This window comes from Drosophila subpulchrella, unplaced genomic scaffold, assembly GCF_014743375.2.
Source record: "Drosophila subpulchrella strain 33 F10 #4 breed RU33 unplaced genomic scaffold, RU_Dsub_v1.1 Primary Assembly Seq354, whole genome shotgun sequence".
Classification (NCBI taxonomy): Eukaryota; Metazoa; Arthropoda; class Insecta; order Diptera; family Drosophilidae; genus Drosophila; species Drosophila subpulchrella.
The window spans coordinates 5,092,711-5,100,218 of NW_023665577.1; positions in this window are offsets into that span (position 1 = coordinate 5,092,711).

The following is a 7,508-nucleotide window of genomic DNA, read 5'->3' on the forward strand; positions in this document are numbered from 1 at the left end:
GGACAGTTCTGAAAATAGTAATTAATAAAATATTCCGTTAAAATAAATACAGATAGAAAATATATCCAGATCAAACGTGCAATTTTGACCATTGCATAATGTTAAATAGATAATGAAAAATGCAATGGTACTTTATCTACAACAGAGGAGGTTGCCAATTATTAATTTAAAGTTTTCTAAGTAGCCTAGATAGTTTGACCAGTTCCTTAAAAGGGTCCAGACCTCTGAGCACTATCATACAACCCTTTAAAAGAGTGTTAAAAATGAAATCGTTAAAAAAAGGGTTCGTAGTTCCCTCACTTTCCATCGCCTCTCAGCTCGCTTTATGCAGACAAATGGCCTTTTAAATTGCTTGCGTGTAGCCAGCTGTCTGTCTCGGATGTCTTGGCTGTCTGTCTGGCCTGTCCTATACACCCGTTATACACCCATTTGTACACCCACCCACCCACTCGATCCCATTTTCTGGCCTCAACGCATTTACATGATGATTTGATATATGAATCGCTGCCGCACAATCAATCAGCGCCTTCAATGCCGAAGAGCCAAATACCGAGTAGGGCTTAGCTCACATCGATAGCGCTGTAATTGTCTTTGACAATTTGGCAGGCAGTGGGTGGTTAAGGCCGCTCGCATGAGGTGTCAAAGGATGTACAAATTAGACTAAGATTTCGATGTTAAGCAGAGTAAGCATTGAATTATCTGTGATTGTGATGGCGGAACTGGAAATGCGTACACACAAAAATAAATTTGGGTAAGATTTACCAATACGAATTTTTACGTAATAAAAAAAAAACTTAATATCTGTTCAAAATAGTGATGTGCATTTTGTTGTTGTTAATAGTAAAACTACCATAAAATAGTAAGTTGTTTGTATTTTGTTGTAGTGAGAGTGACTATTTTATTGGTTAAATTGACTGTTCGTTGGCCCATATAACGATTATATTGGTCAAATTGACACAATATTAATTTTTGCGTACATACATAGTTGGGAATATTAAATAAAAAGGAAAATTGCAGGAGGAAATGGATTAAATTAATTTTAAATACAACTCTATCTACTTGTATAAGTTACATTGTTGGGAATATTAAATAAATAAAGAAAATGGCACAGGGAAACTGATTAAATTAATTTAAGATAGCACTCTATGTACTTGTTTAAGTTACCCAATATACTTTAAAAAGCTTGTTTGTGCCCAATTAAATGACATACATCCCTTTGATGCATTGAATTACTTGTAAATCGCGAGCTAATTACTACTTATGTGGAGTCCCCATCAAAATTATATCCACCCACAAACCGATTTTCAGCATATTCGAATGGCGACATCAAAAATGCCGTAAACACATAATTATTCCAATTGTATCGCAAATCAGGGCACGGTCAGCGGAGATTGTTACCCGCCCAGCCACACACAAAACCATCACATCACATCGCATCACATTGAGTGTGGGATGTGGGTAAAATTGCCGTCATCAAATTGGTTGTCAACGGAACCGCAAAATGTTGCACGATTCGCAGGCTTATAGGAAGGAAACCTAATGCTTCCGCTGGAGCTGCCCGAGGCGCAATTCGCAATCCTTCGAAGGACACGCAACTCGGTTGATTAATTGCGAGCGGTAATGTGAGGCGGTACGATAGGTGGGGTTGTGTTGTCCTGGGACACCAGACCAGATTCCCCTGGCCCAGCCGAATATCTAATTCCGGTTGAACGAATTTGCCACTGGCTGCTTGACTGCAAATCAATTGATCTGCTGGCAATTTTTATTTCCTTTTTTTTTGTTGTTTCTCGAGGGGTAATTTAATTTGAGGACCTTGTCCAAGCAAACGTGAAATGCCCGGGGCATTTGGGCGTGCCAACAAGTTAAGGCGTATTAATCGCCATGCGAGGACCCAAGGACAAATCCCCATACTCGAAATTAAAGCAAGCGAAAAGAACAAAGCTGAATGCTCTGAAAAATGCCGGAAAACGAAAGCAATTTTCCTCTGTGGGCCTTAAACCCCACCCACTTTACCACTCCTTCAGATTTTTTTCATATATACACATTCGTTCGCAGCAAGACTTTTATTGCAGTTGCTGTTGTTGTTAATGGTCAGTTATATGGCATTGTTATATCCAACAATTGCTTTATGTTCAGCGGTTGTAGAAATAAAATAAAGGGCTTCCCACCCACTAAAGGGCAAGGGAAAACAAAAACCAATAAAACAAATAAAATGGGAATAACGCCCATATAACCAAGTCTGCCTTTTATGCCGCTATTAAATGGGGATTAAAACCATAATTTTATTTTTATTTTGTATTTAAATTTGAAATAAAAAAGAAAAATCAGCAACGTTTAAGTTTTTGTAAATGATTACTATTCTGCGATCATGTGGATCAAATGTAAAGCTTTTTAGAGTATAATCAAATGACATAACTCGATTTAATAATAATATAAAATAAAAACGTACCAAATTTGTATAAATATCGGTTTTTGAAAAACATTTTTATTAGGAGTTCTAGCTTTTTTCGTTGGTTTTGTGCTCAACGCTCTGCGGATATTTCTGTGGTATATCTAAAATTTTCGTATTGGATTCTTCCCCTTATATTCATGTACGAGAGCTCTCTATTTCGGGTTTTACCTTTGTTATGGGTAATTTCAAGCCTTTTATCTTCATCATTCATGCCTGGAGTTTCATTCACATATGGAGACAAGAGCCGAATCATTTTTCGGTAGCACATAATGAAAATCCCAAATTTTCGAAGAACCCCTTGCTAAAAGCCTGAACAATGGATTTTTGCTTTAAATTTCAAAGGGTTTTTCCCTTAAAACTCACCCAGGGGTATTCAACATGGCTGGTCAATTTATCAGTTAGTGCTCAAAAATCCTGAATGACATTTTTATTTCAGACAGTCATGACTCGCTGGAATAATGAAATAAAAATGTAAATAATTTAATAAGGGCAACAAAAAAAAGGGGTGAAGTTAAACCAATACAGCGCCAAACGGAGCCAACCCACCATCATCCAGCATTATGTAGATATCGCGTTTTATACCCATATGCAAATGTATTTATGCATTTTTAATATTGTTTTTCCAAACAAACTTTTTTCATTGCTCTGAGAGCAAATTTGTCTACCCAATTGGCCAAACAGAAAAAATGCAGGAAAATTGGGGGAAAAACTTTTCTCTTATTTGCTTTGTAACGCATTTTCCAGTTGAACAAGGCAATCAATAGAAATGCATGGCCACGAGAAATTATTATAAAGAACAACAGCGGAAATATGGCTGCGGGGTGGGGGAATGGAGGGCAGGCTATTGGAAAGCATATTACAAAAGCCGAAAAGTCTCCGGCCCTTTTTGGCCAACATATTAAAAACGCTTTTTGAAATTTCCACTTGACCAAACCAATTAAAATCATAAATTTTCAGCGCCTGTGGTGAAATTTCATTCAAATATAGCAGGACTTTTAGTACTCTTCCTTTTTTTTATGGTTTTGCAATATATGCGGATAAATTCTGGGAGGCAGCCAGTGGGCGGTGAAACAGGAGCTGTGGATATATTTCTGTTTAATATTTTTCCGTTCCGTTGGGCTGGTGAGAGCCAGTGGGTATACAATAGGCATTTTAAAATTTCACACGAGTGCGCGAAAAAATTGGGAAAATTCCGAGGAAAGTATGGCTTGTAAGCCGATACTTAAATTCTTATTGAAGATCAAGTGCAATATGTGGACGGTATTCAAAATTCTGTTGAATGCGATGGTTTTTATGTACCCAAATAAAAGCTTTAAACCAAAAAATAAACAAGAACTCCCGAAATATCAGTTTTTTAATTGAATTTTTTCAAATATTATCTTTACTAGTAGGTTAATGAAACAAAAATATTCCCAAAAGATATTATGTGCTAAAAAGGCACATTTTGCATAGTTGTCATTCTATATTGTGTATGGATAGGATAAAGAGTGATATTTTACTAGTTAAATGAGTTTTTGGTGAGTTAAAGGCATTTTGACTAATTAATTTTATAAAGCGGTAACTTTTCTTTAAACGCAACACTACACCTAAAAACTTTACTTTACTTTAATAATGTGCGGTTTTATTATTCATTTGCAAAAATCAATAGGCCAAATGGCCTTGTAAGTGTTTTGCTATAAAAATGTGACCTTTAACCGTTGAAGATTGACTATTCACGCTCTGTCTCCACTTGTACAACCATATATGTAACATATATACAACTTCCCTTTCGGGCAGTTTGGCCAATACAAATTGTAATAATTGTTTGGAAAATTGTAGCTCTTAAAAATACATTCACTCTGTTTTTTTCTCTCGGGGGAGAAATAAAGGACTGCGTGTGTGTGTGCGTTCGTGTTTGCTACTTCCGGTTTGACCACTCACACAAGCGTATTGGTCGCCATATTGTTTTCGACATGTGCATGTTTTTGATGTCAAGTGGCCGTCTACTTGAAAACAATTTTCTCTGCGAGTGTATGTGTGTGTGCCAGTGAGTTTGGGACTTTTTTGCGCTTCTGCCAACGCATTTCTGTTGTCGTCCCTTTGATTGTTCGATTCAGCCCATTTCGTTTCGGTTTGAGCCTTAGTTTCAGCTCCCACTGCCGCCGCTACTGCTGTTGTTGTTGTTTTCGACCCAATTGCGACCATGGCATCCATTTTGTTGACGTCGTTATCAATTAAGCGACACGTTGCGTAGTAGCCCAGGCCACAGTTGGCGTCAATTGACTGAACGAAATGGCCAAAATGGTCAATGGGTCTGTGGGTGGGGAATAGGCCAAAAGTTGTTGAATTGTGCAGGGGTCAATTGTACCGAGGACGGCACATAAAAACAAGTTGCAGCTAACATGGACTGGCCACTTTCCTCTCCCCCACAGAGTTATTGTCCTCTAAATAGCTGTCGGTTGTGTTTGCAGGAAAATATCACCCCTTAACCAGCGATGACTCAACTCCTCGTAATTGAAGTAAATCTCCGATAATGGCGTATATAATGAGCATGATAAGGCAGCCTTCTATGTTCCCTAGGATGGACCCCATGTGCTTGTGAAATTTGTAGTCCTTATTTATTTATAAGATCATATAATCACCCAATAAATTGAACTTCAGTATTATACAAAAATCTTAACTTGCTTCGTATTTTAAAAAGGTTTTTCCACATAACACTAAAAAAATCATTTAAGTGTAAACCATTTTTAAGAAATTATGACCATAAATGATAGTTAAAAATGGTGCTTTATTTATATTTGATTCGCTGCTTGTTATAATAATTCCGTGATAGATTGAAATACGATATAACTTAAGGTACAAATTTTTAAAGTTTTTTTGTGATGATTAAGTATAGTTAAAAAGGTATTATCATTATATAAATTTAATAGGCAGCTTGTTATGATTAATTCGTTATAGAAAGATTAAAAGAAAATTAATAAAAAATTTTGATAAGTTGCTTGTTTAGATAAAATTGTAATAGTTAAAAATTCGTGTTAAAATTGAAAAAAAATTTTATATTATATATTTATTTTGGTAAAATATTAAATTTAATAGGCTGCTTGTTGGAATTAATTCCTGATAGGAAAATCAGATTTTTTTTTTATAATTTTATTAAATTTTTATATAAAATTTTTCCTTTTTAAGGCCTAATATTATGGATTCTTCCACATAAGTCGCATATAGGTCCACCTTAAGAACCTAATTTGAGCTGTTAACCATAGTTGGTTGGAAGTGTATCACCAAACACACGCACAATTATGCATGTCAAATTAAGTGTAACTACGCCCAAGTAATAGAATCTGTGGGGGTGCTATAAGACAGGGAAGTGTCCTTGCGGGCGGGCCATAAATCTTCAATGTGCTAGCCAGGAGAATCAGCGAGCGGTAACTAATGATGTTCATAATCGGAGTGGCATGTAAAAGGATAATGGCAAAAGGCTGATTAACAAGGAAGGCAGGCCACAACTTCATTTAAGCTCTCCCAGCACACTTGTCTCTGTGTGTGTGTGTGTGTATGTGTGTGCTCATGCTTGTGCGAGTGAGCCGGAAGTGTCAGTAGTGGACGCCATTAATTTAGCGGAAATAAACAAACAAAATCAACGGGGAAACAGTAAACCGCAAAAGGGAGTGGTAGAAGGGTGGAATGGAGGCTGAAATCTCAGTACTTGGCATGTGCCTGTGTTTGAACAGGATATGCTCGTGCTCCGCTTATAATTGGAGCATAAAGTGAAGCTGTAAGAGATGTGCAAGGCCGTAAAAAAGGCCAGGAAGTGGTAAGAGCAACAGCAGCAGAACAGAACACAAACCAAAACCGAATCAGATACAGATACAGAAGAAGGCAGAGGAAAAGAAACAGCAGCAGCAGCAGCAGCAAAGATACATTTACAACTTGGCCTCGTTACACACACTCAGCAAAAGAATTCTGGGCTCTCCCCCCATAAATAAAATCCCCTCAGCGACTCTATTCCTAGTTTTTGGTTTCTTTTTTTTTGGTTCCTGCTGCGCGCGTAGAGTTAATTTATGACCTACAACAATACACATGCAGAAACACAGATTGCTCCTCCACTTAAGTGTTATAGCCGAAAAGACTTTCCAATGCCATCCTGTGCCGAGTCATGAATTTTAAGTAACTCTCTCTGCTGAATGCCTTTGTTTCTGGCCCTTTCCGTTTGCATTCTTTTCACAATTAATGTAAAATTTAATTTGGCCTGGCTTGAGCACACGTTGCGTGTGAAAAGGGATTGGAAAAGGGTCTTAACGTGGCTGCCGCAATAAAAGGGCTTTTCATATAAATATTTTACTTGTCTGCCATGGGAAAACAATTAAGAGCATTTAGGAAATTTCGGTTTGCAATTCAAGATTATGTAAGACAAAGCAGCAAAACTAAGAATGTTTGTTAAAATGCATTATACAACTTAAATTAGGATCAACTTTTGCAAAAGTAAAATATAATTATATTCTGATGAAAGATGATAACAGAACTAGTTAAACCTTTTTTATTTTATTTCAAATTAGATTACTAACTAAAATAATTTTTTCTGGGCTAAAAATGTAGCTATAAAAAAATAAAGAGTTTAGTACAATTGATTTAAAATGATTACAGAAAATATTTGTGTTAAATTTTCGTTTTTTCTCTAAGTGTAATACTACAATTTTCCTTACGATTTTGCAGACCTTATTTATTCCAATACCAACGTTAGGGGAAATATCCCAGCCGTTTGCAAATTTATAACATTTATTCCAGCCAAGTTATTACTCACATATTTATCAAATATTTGCTTTGATTCAATTGATTCAATTATTTCATTATGCAATGCAAACACTATTAGCCCTGTCCAGACATTTCATTTATATTACATATTAACTGTAACCGAACCGGCGTCCACTACAAATACACACAGCAATGTTGTAGAGTCCGTTGAAATCCGGGGCCATATAAACACACACACTTATAGTAAATTGAATGGGCAATTGTGGTTTTCTATTAAAAAGAGTGGGCTTCTCACGCAAAGTGCAGTGTGTATGGAAACCGCACG